Here is a 15320-nt window from a genome sequence, read left to right as displayed (position 1 = left end):
GAGAGAGAGAGAGAGAGAGAGAGCGAGCAGTGAACTAAAGCGAACTGTTGCAAACTAGACGGCTGACTGAGCGGCGGACTGACCGGGAGATCCTGTCGCAGCCTCTGCTTCGCGTTTTATGAGCACGGACAGCAGCTCGGGTCGCTCCACGGAGGTAAGGCTGACACTTTTCCACGTCTTTTTCCACACTGTGTGTCGTGTGAACGTGGAGGGGGGGTGAAAGTCCCCCGTTGCGCAATGAAGAGTCTTGACAGCGCTTTTGTAAACAAACTGCGAGTGTGGCACCGCAACGGAGGAAAGAAACCCCGCACACGGATGCGTGGAGTAAACAATTTCACGTCGGGTGGGAGGGGGGGTTAGGTTTTTTTTTTTTTTTTTTTTTTTCTTGCGACTTCTTCCCTGAACACTGTTGAATCAACAGGCAGCTCCCCCTTCCTATAATAACCTCCACGGACTGACGGCGTGTCTCTGGTGGCCATGAGCGCGCTGTCACTGCCTTTGCCGCATGTGGCTTCTGTGTTAAACTTGTTGGATTCTCGCTGCCTTTCTGCTGTAAAGTGTGAGTTTATCTCCCGGCGTGACCCACACGAGGCGTTCAGGTGCCAAGCCAGCTGAAATTGGACCATGACGATAACCTGTGGCAGCTCTCACAGCCTGCGTTGACAGGCGCTGTCTTGTAAATGAGCGCTCTACAGCTCTCATGAGCCTAATAGCGGTGTGATGGGAACGCTTTACGAGTCTGACAGGTGAGAGAGTCTGAGAGCTTTTGTTCAGCACCGTCCTCAACTCTGCCGCGTGCGAGTCCAGTTTGAGTCACTTTCATCAAGAATCTGGTGGATATTTCTTTTACTCCACAGCTCAGAGAGGGATCTTGTCCTCTGTGCTCATGTACAGATTAAGACTTCACACGCAGAGATGGATATTCAGGGCTCAGGTCCACTCTAGTTGCACTGGTGCGCCTAACTTTTTTTTTCTTTTCTTATTTAGGTGCACCAGCACATCATTTAGGTGCTCCCAGCTTCTTAACACGTGATGTAAAATAATTGCAAACAGGAAAAACTGTGACAAAAATTAACCTTTGTCTCTGCACTGGAGCACCCCGGTATGAGTTTTGCATCACAGTTTTCATTTTCTGGTGTGGAAAAAGCTATTGATCATCTGATGAGTCTGTGAGATTTGTAGGATCTGCCTGTACGTCATTAAAATGCTGTTTTTAACACACATTGATGAAAACATTGCAGCTTTCCTCGCAGCTTCTGCAGTTTGGATGTTATAGTTCCACATATTCGCGATAAAATCTCAATTAATTGTTCAGCCGTAATTACTTTGGTTCAAACGACGGCAGCAGGTTAATTGTTTTGGTCCGGCTGTAACATAAAATAAGCTCCTTGAAATATGATTAAACGTGTTTTTTGAATGGGTGCTTTCACGTTTGGTCTTTAAAATAAAGACACATTTACTGTTGAAACAAGAAGTGAACTACACCTTTTTTCCACCTTTTTTCTTACACAGCCGATATGCAGATTTCCTAGCAAAAGCATGAACATTAATAATAAGAATGTGGGACTAGAATGGGACTCAGTAGACCCATTCCAGTCTACCTCTGCCAATACCCACAGTAACCGCTAACCTAATATCAAACTCAAGAGCTTGACTGCCATAACCTCTTGACCATAATTTAAAGGTCCTGTTTTTGTGTGATATTTGTTTTTTGAGTCTCATTCTGAGCTTGTCAATTACTGACGCTTTGGGCTTTCCAGGTCTCCAGTTACTGACGCTTTCGATTGATCGGTCGGGTCGGTCACCAACCAAGAGAATCAATATTTGACGGGTTGGGATTGAAACCCAAAAAACGTACAAGTTGAACCTTTTAAGCTCACCAGATGTAGGGCAACAACACAACTTCCTTGGTGGATGCGCTAAACCTCAAAAAACAAGCACAGGGTATTTAAGGTCTCTCAGTATTGAACTCCATAAAATTTAGTTTCGGTCCCTGTGGCAATATTTAAGTTCCTCAAAACAATCACAAAAAGGGTCACTGTCATTTCGCACCCCAGAGCTCCACACAGACCCACAGTAAGCCTTTATACTACAATTATTGTTTTTAGGAATGTGGCTTAAGAAGAAAGAACAAATGTTTTTCTCCGGAGAAAGATGTAGTTTTATGGTATTTATAGTAGCGCGTATATTGCTATGAGTGCAAGCCGTGTTCATGTGCTCACTGTCACCTCCTCAACAGTAAATTTGGTCATTCCGGTCGGGTCCATTTCAGGTCCCCTGATTGTACGTTAGGAGGAAACAAAGGAATGGTTGTGTTCTTTGCGTTGACCCTGTTGATATGTGTTCTGAGGAAGCATGAAAGCTTATAAAGATCAGTACAGAGCTGACTGTCAGGGCTGTGACACACAACTGAACAAATCAATACCGAATGAAGACCCCCGTGCTTGTGCTTACAAACAGAATTGAAATGTCACCGGAGCTTTGATGTCTCTGCGTCATTTCCAAGAGTAGGGTGCGCTGTGTGTGTATGTGTGTGTGTGTGTGTGTGTGTATTTATATGCAAATGAGCTTTTCTGCAGTGAAATCACCTTCCTGATACACACCTTTGTTGTTCCGATAAGAGTTTGTGTGTTTTCCTTCGTCAGCCCGCACATTTTTTCCCCCCCCCCTTACAGCCGAGCTGGCGATGATTTTGTCCCCTGTGACTCCAAGTCATTGAGAATTACATGTTGTGATAATGTCCTCTGCCCTGTCGAGGCTGCTGCATGACGATGAGCAACACGACTGCTATACAAGTCGTTAGTTGTCTGACACCTTCCTGTCTGGCTGTGGGATGAGTTTTCAGAAATGCCCGAAATTAGTCATTAATCAAAAAATCAACAACAACTTTGATAGTTGACTCATCCTTTTTGTCGCGCACGGCTGCTGCAGTTCTCTCTTGTGTGAAGTCGAATGCCTTTTGGCTTCGGACAAAGCAATTGGAAGACATCAATTTGTGCACTGAGAAGTTGCATAAGAGATCATTTAACCTGTATTTTTTTAATGTTAATGACTAAATATTTCAGCTTTCCTTGTCAATTCTCTTTCTATCTTCTCTTGTGTCGGTCACGTCTGCTCTCTCAATCAATAAAAGGTTACAGTCAAGCTGTAATCTACTGGAAATAATGGTCAATGCCTTTTAGCATTTAACCTGGTTGGCAGGCACCATGTTACCCTGTGTGCTGCCCTCTGTCACCACAGTGTATGGGAACGCAGAGTTTTCCCAGGTTTCTGTGAAAAAGAGGGTGTTTTGGGTTGGCATGTGAAAGCGGCATGCTGGCCAGGCATGAATTGGCTGGCACACTGTGTCCCTGACAGAAAGACCCAGATGCAGGAGCAGTGGCGGCAGGGGAGACAGGGTAGCCCAGTGTTTCACTGTGCCATGTGCTTCCAGCATGGCATGTCCTTAAGCTTGTCTGTGCTTCTCACTTTTTCACTCACCGCTGCCAGACAAGTGTAGGGTTCAGCTGGGCTGGAGAAGCCAGTGAGAAAACTGGAAAGCTACAAGCAAGCGGTGGGGGGGATGCAGGGAAGGACAGCACAGGAGACACGTTCTCAGCATTGACATCGTGGGGAGATGGAAATGAGCCGATTAGAGGAGTGGTTTTGATCTGACTGAGCCATGAGTCAAAGGTGTGCAAATCGCTCATGCACTAATGACCGTGCCGTGCATGGGGCTCGTCGTTGGTCTGAACAGAGGAGGACAGGACGGACAGGTGAAAGATAAAGGGAAGGGGAGGAAGACTTCAAGAATCAGTCGGAGAAGGGCGAAAATATCACGTGAATAAAGTGTGAAAGTCAAACTTGGGGATGAACTGGGCGTGAAAGAGAAAGGGAAACACACTCAGAGGGAAGTGATAAGGAAGCATGTGGTGACATGCACCCTCACCCTCCTCCCCCTTTCAGTTGGGCTAACGCTAATCCACTGGTCACGTGACCATGAGCTTTTAGCTTGGTTGAGGCCAGGGTTGCTCTGATCCATCTGTCGAATAGTGTTGCTGATTGTTGGCATCCACAGCCTGCACTCCTGTCCCATGATCACTGCTCCACACAAGACTCAAATTTGATTGCCGTCAGCGAGTTACTTCTGCAGGGTTTTTAAAAAGCATTGTCAGTCTCTCTCAGTGTCAGTGTCTCTCCCATGATCATTTACTCTCCTTCCTCTCTTTTTAGCTCTCATTAAATTCCTCTTCTTGTCAATGCAGAGACTAAGTGGTAGGAGGACGACAGTCGGCCTTTTCAGACGCTGAGAAGCATGATAAGGCCTTGGGTTATTATCTCAGTGAAACAACAACAATAGACAGAGCGCTCAAAGGCAAGTTTACATTCAGGCATGTGAAGGAAGTCAGAAATAAGGGGAGGAAATATGTGCTTGAATTCCCTCAGTGTTGCAGAGGCTGGTTCCCTATTTGTTACTGCGATTGGATATTGTGTAAGGAGAGGTCGGCCCAGGGTGGATACAGAATGGATATAAATGATCTGCAGTAATTATAATCTCTTCTCTTACACCAACCAAATCAACAGAATGAATGTTGGAAATCTAAGTTTCTGCAAACCATCCACATGTTGAAGCTTAACATTTCTTTATGTTGCAACTTTACATCTCTTTAGGTTCAATTTTCTGTTCTATGTTGTGGCAATGCTGTGCTTATGAACTCACCCGACAGGGTTAGAAAAAGATCATGCTTTGGCTGAGAATATCCCCGTCTTGGTTGCGGGAAACACGGCAAACAACACCATCACCCCCTCCACCTCCTGTCAGGTCATAAACATGTAATGTCAACATGATATGACACGTATGGTAGAAATATGAATATGACACGTTGGCCTGTGACGGGTCCAAATGCGAACGTGTCAGTGTTTTGCAGAACGTTCACTGCCAACATTTTGTCCTGGCAACTGGGCTGTTATGACCCCTCTGCAAGCCCAAACACACAGGAGCTAAATTCTGTTGCAACTTGCTGCTGTGGCACCAGGCAGAAGCACACATGCTGTCTAAGGTTCAGTGATATCGATACTCAGAATTTTGTTGATTCAAGAACTGCACTCAGAAGCTCACTTGTTATCTAAAGCAAGTCACACTGCAGGTTCCCGAGAAATGTCTCTCTACTGTACCTGTGGCTGAGGGTCGGCCGCTCGAAGGTTAGTGGAAGCCAGCTTGTAAGCGTCTGGCGAGTTCCCCTTTTTCTTTGGGTTCCCCAGGGCAGTGGGGGAATCTGAGCGAGAAAAGAAAAGTCCTTCCTCTCTCCAGAACAAGCATTGGTGTGCTCTTTCAGTAAGAATATTAACCACATTTTTTTTTGTGCACACACAACTGCAGCTGTGCCTCGAAGCTCGGGAATAAAATTAAATTCTCTGCGGTTACATTATTTCTTAAAATCAGAGTTTAATAAAAAAAAAAGTATGGCTGCTTTTGACATCCTGGATTTGTCATTTGATGAGTTATTGATCTCAGATTTTTGTAATAATGGTGTTGTGAAGTCACACCGCACAATTTCTTTTGTGTTTTATTAACACCTTAAGTCCTGAGTCATGCTTCATCTGTCATCCATGAATTATGTGAACAAATGGCTTCTTCTTCGCCCTCAAGTGGATTCTCTCAGGTGAAGTTTTGTGTCCTGAAGAGACAACAACACTTTGTTGAGTAGAGTTTAGAACCTGTGCAGGGTGTGTTGTTGTTGTCGTTGTTGTTGGTGATGGTGGTACGCTGGTTATGGTGGGTGAAAAATACGATTCTCCCAGGTCATTCTGTCCTCATACAATAGGAGGTCATACGTATCTTGTACAGATGTTACAGTCTGGATAGGGATAGTAAAGATTGCCACTGTGAGTTTATTTCTCATGGTCTCTGCAACCTAGATATTCAAAGCTACTGTAGATATGTCTGTAGAACAGATGTCTGGCAAACTGTTTTTGTAAAACTCATAAGGAGGCCTTCGATCTATCTATGTTAGCAGACCAAGTGTCTCTGACCTATTTTACCCTCTAGTCCTCTGGCTAGAGGGGAAAGACTCCGCATCACCCCCTTCGCTGTGTTCTTAAATATATAACCATGTATGGGAACAATGCTTCCCGACGCCGTAGATATAATTTGGGCATTTGGGAAGACTCGTTAGGGTTATCACGGCAGCACTCTGTGCAGACAGACGTGCTGTTATTTTGCTCCTCCGAGATCTTGTTTTATAACGCAAGCCATCGGCGTCTCCGAGTCTTCTTCTCCTCTCCTGAATGGTCAAGCGAGCCGAAATTCCACAAAAGTTATATCAGTGTCAGTAAATGTCTCGAGTTGTTCCCAAAGCGTTTCTGAGAATAATGATCCCTTCTTTGTTAGTAAGTATAAATGGACAAATAAGTTTAGACATTAGTTCTGTGTTTTTAGGATTAGGCACAAATCCTTTCCATATTTACACATCGGGTGTGGTGGTGCCTCTCTTCGTGGCACCAAGGATTTTACTAAATCTGTCGGTAGAGTCTTAGCAGTTTATTTCTTCTTTTCACATCCACGCTATTTTCACACTGTGGGTTATATAGCCTGACCTGCTGGCCTACTTCTGAGGGCTTGTATAGTTTATCACCCATTGGAATGACCAGGACGCTGTCTTAGGTGCACTGCCATCTGATAGTGTTTGTCTGTTGGAGAGGGGGCGTCGACAGCAACACTGAAAACTATGATTTTAACCAAATTTGAAGCGTTTAAGATTCAAGTCTTTATTGTGATTCTGCACAACAGCGACACAGCGCAAGCAGCTCCCCTGAATTGAAGTGCTGCGTGCAGATTGTAAGATTAAGGGAGTAATAAGAAAATAGTATAAAATAAAAATAGTTCTGATGAACATACCAAAGAATGGGCATGCAAAGTATAGTCAACATATTTTATTTTTCTCCCAAATAGAATAAAATAACAAGAATGAATAGATAGTATATGAAATGATATGAAAAAAATGTCAGTGCATGAGTAATAAAGACTTAGTGCAGCGGTGTCTCAGGCTTAGTGATGGGAATAAAAAACACTTTACTTGTCCTTAAAGGAGAACTTCGGTCAATTTAAACATGCAGCTTCATTGCTCAAGCTACCCTTGACTTGCCAGTACCGAAGACGTGAACACATTTGGTCCAACCATTACAGAGCTCCGTGAACGGAGACTTAGCATTGACAGCTAACAGCATGGGGTCAGAACTTTACACTGGGTTTTAAGCGTCTTAACATGCTCCACATCTCACACCAAAAGTTATGCAACATCAGCAGACACCTTAGCACACAGCACTGTAGCGTGTATGACTCAAACTGAATAAAAAAGTAGTTAAAACAGTGTGTTTGTGCAAGCAGCTACTTATCTGTTTGTTGACATCCGTGTCTTCCGGTAGCTAGACCAAACTAGTTAATCCGTCGAGCGTGCACTTACTCCCTCACCGGCGGAGACGGAAACGTAATCCAGCATTTTCGTGTTTATGTTCATAATGTACATGTCCATGTTACAGCCTGTCATGAGCCATGAGCCTTACAATAGCCTGTTAAGCCTGTTAAGTGCACACTCGATGGATATGCTAGTTTGGGCTAGCTACCGGAACACACAGATGTTAACAAACAGGTAAGTAGCTCCTTGCACAAACACACTGTTTTAACTACTTTTTATTCATTTTGAGTCATACACACTACAGTGCTGTGTGCTAAGGTGTCTGCTGTTGTTGCATAACATTCGGTGTGAGATGTGGAGCATGTTAAGATGCTTAAAACCCAGTGTAAAGTTCTGACCCCATGCTGTTAGCTGTCAATGCTAAGTCTTCGTTCACAGAGCTCTGTAGTGGTTGGACCAAATGTGTTCGCGTCTTCGGTACTGGCAAGTCAAGGGTAGCTTGAGCAGTGAAGCTGCATGTTTAAATCGACCGAAGTTCTCCTTTAAATGCTCCCTCTAAGCCAATATAAGCTCTAGATAGGTTGAGGAATGTGATACTGTTTTTAACATTACTTGGCTGAACACCACGCACTCATGTGACCTATAAAATCGAAAGACATTTGCGGTGAGGCTGGTTTGAGCATGGACATTGTTGAATTAAATCAAATCAGTTTTATTTACATAGCTTTGAGTCACAATCACTTTGCCTCAATGGGCTTTGGAAGATGTTCGGTGAACGACTTCCTCTGTCCTCAGACCTTTGATTCAGTATTAAATTGGGTTACACATACATGATATGCACAGTGCAAACTATTTATTTGGTGATATTCCATTATGATCTTAATTGGCCTAGCAGAGTAACAGCTGTGCATGTGATCAGTGTTGGCAGTGTTGTGCTCTAGAGAGGAAAAATAAATATTTTGCATCCAATACTCTACATTGTTTTAATGTTTCATTAATTTTACAATTCTCACAAATGAATCAGCTACAAGTCACCTTCGTCATAGTTTCATCAACTCCACCTGTATGATGGTCCACCTTTCAGATCTTGTGTTGATTATTTCTGGTCTTTTTAACGTGGTGAGAGTGAAATGACTTGACTCACTATGTTTACATGATGTTGGAAAAAGATGGACTATAGTGTTAACGAGGAGGCACAGTTAATGTTGTGTCAGCTGAAGGAATTCAACATTTTGAAGTAAGTGGACGGAAGGAAACTGCAAAATGACGACCTTTTCAAATACCGACGATGGTGTTTGAGTCGGACACACATTCATTATTAAATCAATTCTCTCCTGGTGCTTGTGTACTAGGACAATGGCAGCAGTCCACCTAAATGGCCATAGCACGACTTAAGTGTGCATGGAAACGTGCTGACTGCCTCATTTGGTCGTGATACACAAGGTAACCTGAAGCTAAGGTAACAGGTGTAAAGGAAGCAGCCAGGCGAGAAACCCAGAGCCAGTGCATCGGTCCATCTTTATGTTTCACCCTAGTTGGCAAAACAGGAAGCGTATGGGATTGCTGGCGACTGCAGCTTTGGAGCGTCTCTCACGTTTTTGTGAAGATAAGCTGGTTATGGTGTGTGCAAATGTTGACTGGGATTGAGACGAGGGAATCCAATTATTTCTTCTCCATCTGTTCGATGGAGGCCAGCTCAGGTTAGTTGCATTTGGGGAAAGTGTCTGCGTGTCTGAGTTCAGTTTGAAGCTGCGACGTGCAACTTTTCCCTTTTTTGATGGAAAAAGTGTAGCCTGATTGAGCTGTCGTCATCTTCAGATGGTCAAATTCACCCCCCCAACAGCACAGGTATAGAATCAGTAGACAGGAAAGAGTGTGACTTGCTACAGGACGCAGATCTTAAAGGCTCCAAGAGTGCAGGTGGGGCGGAGGCGGTTCACTATAGGTCAACCAGGCCAACAGTATATCAGATCAGGAGAACAGGTAATTGACTGCCATTAGGAATTACTTTGACGGCATAGGTCACATAAAGAACCTGATAAATAAAGTGGAAACCTGAAGGTGACACATCACAAAGGCAGACAGGTAATCAGAGGAGGAAAATCATAATTATATTTGGTGCTAGAGAACTAATGGTATCTTCCTCACAGTTCTCACTATGTGAAAATTTAGACGCTAATCACCAGGAAAATCCCCTTAACTGGCCAATAAATACCAGTATTACACGCAGGTGGTCAATTTTATTCGGGCTTACAGTAAAGATAAAGATAAATATATATTAAAGATAAATATAACAACATGATTGATTGATTTCTCTGTAATTTACAGCATCGATAATCAGAGCTGCTTACAGGCCAGACAGTGGAGTTTAGGCTTGGCGACTATGATTTTTATCCAATGGCTTTGTAATTTGTCCTGTTTAATTGAGATTTTTTTTAAAAGTAACTGATTTTCCCAAGAGCCTGGTGAGCTAACAGTTGAAAGTCCCGAAACAGTAATATTTTCTTATCTTGTGGGAACAAGTCATGGATCTTGTAGGAGCAAGTTATGGCTCCGTGGCTCTTCCAACAAGATAACAACGTGTGTGCACAAGATGTAGACACTGTTTGGACTTTAAAGGCTCCATATTGGACTTCTGAGTAAGATACTGATTGTTTTTTGAAGAGTCTGAAAAGAATAAATCAGGCGATTTTCCTTTTGAGCATAAACCTGAAAGTAACTAACATTCAAATTTTGATATTTCCGACATTAATGACATTTAGTATATACATGATGAGAGTTTATTTAGTTTGTTTAGGCATAAACGTCAGGTACGGAAGATATTTCTATTTGGATTACGATTTCTTCCACATAACAACACAGTGCACCTTTATTGGTGATAAAGCTTTTTATAGAGGCACCAGTTATTTTATAGACCCTCGTGTTTAAATTTAGCAGGACGGGAGGGAGCTGCTGCTGCTTCTGCTGCTGCTGCTGCTGTTGCTGCCGTGTTCATGCCTGTTGCAGGCTGAGACAGATGGAAAAACCAATGGCTGACCAATAAGTATCTATATTTCCTGGGAGAGATGTTGTTTTAACAAACAGGAAACAGGGTGCCCATAAATAATGTCACCAAATGTATCTGCACACGTGTTCACATGCTCATGGGCGGGACAACATAAACAATTTAGCTCAGTGGTTTGCGCTGCAATTTATTCATGAAGCATGTCACAATGGACTGGTGTGTGTGTGTGTGTGTGTGTGTGTGTGTGCGTGTGTGTGTGTGCGTGCGTGTGTGTGTGTGCGCGCGCGCACGTATGTGCGTCTGTTTGTGCACGAGACATGTTTGCATCTGTTTTGTTGTACTAGATTTAGGTCATTGATGCTCCCTTGTGTCTGGGGAAAGGGCTAACATCTGTGTAAGATTACTGAAAGGAGCATTTGATTAAAAAATGATTCTGATGACTTACCAGGGAGGAAAGACTTTTTAATTATTAATGTGTATGTCTTATTTATATATTGCTGTCCACTGGATTAAAGGGTGCTGGATTAGAGCAGAAATTGGGTTGAATGATCAACCACAAATATTGTCTTCCCTTGTGTCTCTTTGTGTGACTTAGAAACCAACACCATAGGTTAGTAAATGCTCTCTATCCGTCTCTTCCGTGCTCGTCGAGGCACTGTGCAATATAATGCAAAGTCAGTGTTTGGAATTGTCGAGCTGTTATCCCATATTGATCCTCTGAGCACATCTGTGCCCGCGGCAGTGTCTGCCAAACAAGGTTCTCAGATGAGCTCTGCACGAAATCTCCAGCCGCCCCTGCCACTCCCACAACTAAACAACGTTATTGTCCATAAGAAGTGCCTATGCGACCTCACTTCAACCAGATCGTACTTTCACACAGATAAAGATTCACTTCTCCATTTTTTTTTTCGGCTTTTGTGTATTCTTGCATGCTGTATTGTGTTTCCCACAGAATGTATGTGTGGTCGTGGGTTGCACAGCCTACTGATGGAGCGGCATGTGACAGGCGGTTTCAGTAATATGGAAGTCGAGGAACGGTCTTTTAATAACTGTTTTTTGCAAGTTCCTACTCAAAATTGATATCTGTCTGTCAAGACAAAAATATATTTAAAACAACTCTGAACAACTCTGCTTTCGGAGCAGGGTCATTCTCCTTTCTGCACAGTTTGTATTCCCTGCAAGAGCATCATTTTGGCTGCATTCTGTGTAGGAAACCAGTCCAACCTGAGGTGTAGTGTTATCTTTTTTAGTTTCAGAGTGCGAATGGTTAGGTGGTGGCTTGTTTCAAAAGCAGGTTACGAAACATCACTGTTACTGTGTTACTTGTGGCGTGTTTACAGACATTAGTCAACAAAAACTGCCCACAGGATCAAATGTAAGATGGAATGTAAGACTGCATGAAAGGTTGCATCATGTTGAGCACATTAAGCAGCAGTCGGCCAAAGGTATAACTAAGAAGGCAACACCCTGTGGATGTAGGAGGTTGTAACTGTCACTAAGCAATATAGACGAACGAACAGTAGTTTGTGTTTTTAATGATTTAATTTATTCTTCTTATGCTGAACAAATAAAGCTGCATTGGAAACATTCTCGATGAGCTCATCTTATAGGCTAGGCTTTGTAATGCTTGCAAATGCATCACAAATAAAGAAACGATCAACAAAGTAAATGATGAATGCAAGGATTTTTTGTGTCTTCACTGGTTAACATTGGCTAATGATAAAGACTGAAGAGACAAAGGCTACAGGATGAATGTTGAATGTCTGTCAACACACTTAAATCTGACAACTTTTACCGTGAAGTGCCACATGTTGATTAAAAAAAAACTTAATTTGGGATTATATCTATCTGTGCAGGTTGCCTATGGGGAATACAGCTCTATACATGTTACTTATTGAAACTGTGTGTATATTAGGGGTGTGCCAAAATATCGATACTACGATATATCGCGATATTTCGTCTTGAGGTACGTTATCGATACACTGGTGCCAAATATCGATATTTAAAAATGTAAAAAAAAAAAATGTTGTTTTTTTTTGGCCCACCACCACCACCCCTCTTCGGAGGACAGCTTTATCTTTATTCAAACATAGGTATACAACCAAATAAAATTTAAAAAATGGTTCAAGTAGATCTGAAACCCACACATATAGATATTTAATGATAGTTGTAGTCAGTGTGTGTGTTAAGAAGAGACACTGTGCAATATACTCTTTGTTTACTTGGCTGTCATTCATGTGAAATTGATTGACAGTGTTTTGTAATTCCTGTGAAATGGATTCAGTGCAGTCAATAAATTCTGAATTTCTTCAGTGACACAGATATCGTGATGTATCGTGGATGAAATTTCTTGCAATATGTCGATTATCGCAGAATCGCTGTATCGTGATATTATCGTTATCGAGGGCAAAGTATTGTGATGGTATTGTATCGCGAGGTACCTGGTGATACCCAGCCCTACAATTAATTCAATGGTTGTATTGTCGTATTCACTCACAAGATGTCACCAAAATCACACTGTCCCTTTTAAAATCTTTCAGAAAAGTGATGCATTCGTGTAAGTGTATCAAATCGTATCGTTGGCTGAATATCGTGATATATATCATATCGTGAGCTGAATATCGTGTATCGTATCGTATCGTGAGATTAGTGTATCGCTACAGCCCGAGTGTATATGTTTGTTTAGTGTCTAGTTTCAGTCTATATAAAGCATATCACTGTTGACATATAGGTCACGGAGAGATCTATGGTCGAGTCAAAGCGTCTCATCAGCGTAGGCTTGTTGACTGTCACTCATGTTTAATCTTTACCTATACATATAAAGAAACATTGAGGATTTGCAGTCCGCCCAACATCTTTGACAAAAGATCCCATCTGTTGCTGTCTACCACTCTGAGGCGTTTGGCCATGTGAGTCAATCACATACGCTGTTAAATATACACAGAGAGGGCTTGAACAAGACGTGTGTGCAGCATGTTGTGTAAATAATTGTTTAGCTCCACCACGGCTCATGGTGTGTGGCATTATCATCACAACTCATTTAACACATTTTCCATCCTCACATGATCGCCTATCCCTGCGCTTTTGTTTTGCACACAGCTAGCCACGAGGCAGCATGTGTATAGAATTGGTGAGTTATAAATAGACAGCCTAGTACTGAAGGGTTCATACTGTTCTCTTTCATATTCCCCTTTTTAGCTGCTTTGAATTGGGGAACATGTTTCTTTAAGGGAGAGTTTATGAATGCACCACAGAAATGGCATCTAAACTTGGACGATAAGAGGAAAATTAAGTTTGATTTACTACTTTTTTCTAGTTCTGTTCCAAATGCTATCTCCGGCTGGCTACAGATGAATGAATGACCACTTTTCTATTTCTTGCGTCATGTACATTAATCAAGAATGAAGAAATAATGTTGCTCAGAATAACAGGTTCCCTGATCTCTGGACATTTAGCTGGCTTTTACTGTTGTGATGGTTTTGCACGCAAGTGAGAGTCTATCCCCTTTGATTTCAGGCTCATTACTGGTGGCCAGGCATGCAAGTAGGAAGGATGATGCAGGTAGGTTTAGGAGCATTTCTTATTACGCCGAAGCAATGCATAGATTTCATGTGAACGCACAGTGAATGAGGAAATCACATCGTGCAGAGAAAGCAGGGGGATGAGGGTGAAGGGGGTGGCTGTGGCACTCTGTGTCGCTTCAGTGTCTGCGCTCAGCTTATCCAGATTATCCCTTTGCCACTACCATAATCACTCAGACACAGCACCATAAGGTGGAAGCCTTTGTTTTACTTGTGTTATGTGGCAGAGATGGAAGTTCTGTCCTGTTTGCAAAGAGTGGTCCTCCTCTGCCACGCTCGGCTCCACCAGTGCAACATAGCAACAGCATGACATTTGGATTGTTGGTTGATCAGTGCTCTATGTTTGAGGGCATTGTGTGTGGTTCGCTGTGCTCAAAAAACTAACATAAATAGAAGAGACTGCTTTGTGCTTTGTGTCTCGATTCTCTCTCTGCAAGCCGACCAGCATTGCTTACGCCAAGTGGATCAAGTTAGCAGTAAGCTAGATCAGATATTCATATGATTGTGGCCAGATAAACATCAAAACGAAATCATGGCTGTGAAGTTTAATAGAAGCCCGACTCGCTATCAAGCTTTAAGTTAAGTTTAATAATTGCAGGCTTTGTGTGCCCAGAGGATGGAGACAGTTTTCTCAATATACAATACAGTTTATCGAAGCAGTCAAGCGGCTGCTCAGATGCTTCTGTACTTCTTACAGCGAAACTCTCTCCAAAATGCAACCTAGGCTTTTTTTGTGAATGTATATGAGTCAGACCTTCGTGTAAAGCATGATTGCGACGAAAGAGCCACTTTTAAGATTTACTGTATTTTCGTTTTCAGGTCAAACTCATTTTCAATGGGAGTGCTTGGGGCAAATTAGGGGTAGCATCAACATCGCTATTTTCACTATAAGGCTCGATACAACATGACACTTTGCTCGTAGTATCACCAGGGTCAAGACACATGAACTCGAGCATTGAGAACATTGTTTGTGTCCACAAGGTTTACTAAAAAGAAAGTTTTTGAACAACTCACGTTAGCAGTTGCTTGTTCCACTAGCCGCCGTCCTGCCAGCCAGGAAGTATGGATTTCCGAATGCGATGTAACTTAAGGTGAGGAGAGTTAAGGTGAAACGCGACCGTCTTCTGGCAACAACGCGACGCGATATCTCACGTGACTTTTCCAGCTTTTTATTTTAGTATTGCTTCTTACATGAGGCTCCTTTTTGAACTGCAAGGTCAATATTGTTTTTTGCAATGACAAAACAACAAATTATTTGTGCATTTATATGGAACTAAGCCTGGTGATACTACGAGCAAACTTTCATGTTGTGTCGAGTCTTCTTAGTGTTTTCAAAATAGC

The 15320-nt window shown here is 42.5% G+C and overlaps 1 protein-coding gene across 3 annotated transcripts in view; it reads left to right on the top strand.

Moving 5' to 3' along the window:
* The window catches only part of stat5a (signal transducer and activator of transcription 5a), a 54862-nt gene continuing 39542 nt past the window's right edge, over positions 1–15320 (top strand). The window contains exon 1 of one of the 3 annotated variants that reach the window (XM_030406724.1): positions 1–154. The gene's annotated coding sequence lies outside the window, so the exon portion shown is untranslated. Of the gene's footprint in view, positions 155–711; positions 747–13940; positions 13960–15320 lie in introns of those variants that run through there. The other 2 variants (XM_030406725.1, XM_030406726.1) reach the window with 2 other exon arrangements.

The sequence above is a fragment of the Sparus aurata genome, chromosome 23, assembly GCF_900880675.1.
Source record: "Sparus aurata chromosome 23, fSpaAur1.1, whole genome shotgun sequence".
NCBI classification, from domain to species: Eukaryota; Metazoa; Chordata; class Actinopteri; order Spariformes; family Sparidae; genus Sparus; species Sparus aurata.
Note: the sequence above shows the minus strand (reverse complement) of the source record. Positions and strands in the feature narration are given on the sequence as shown.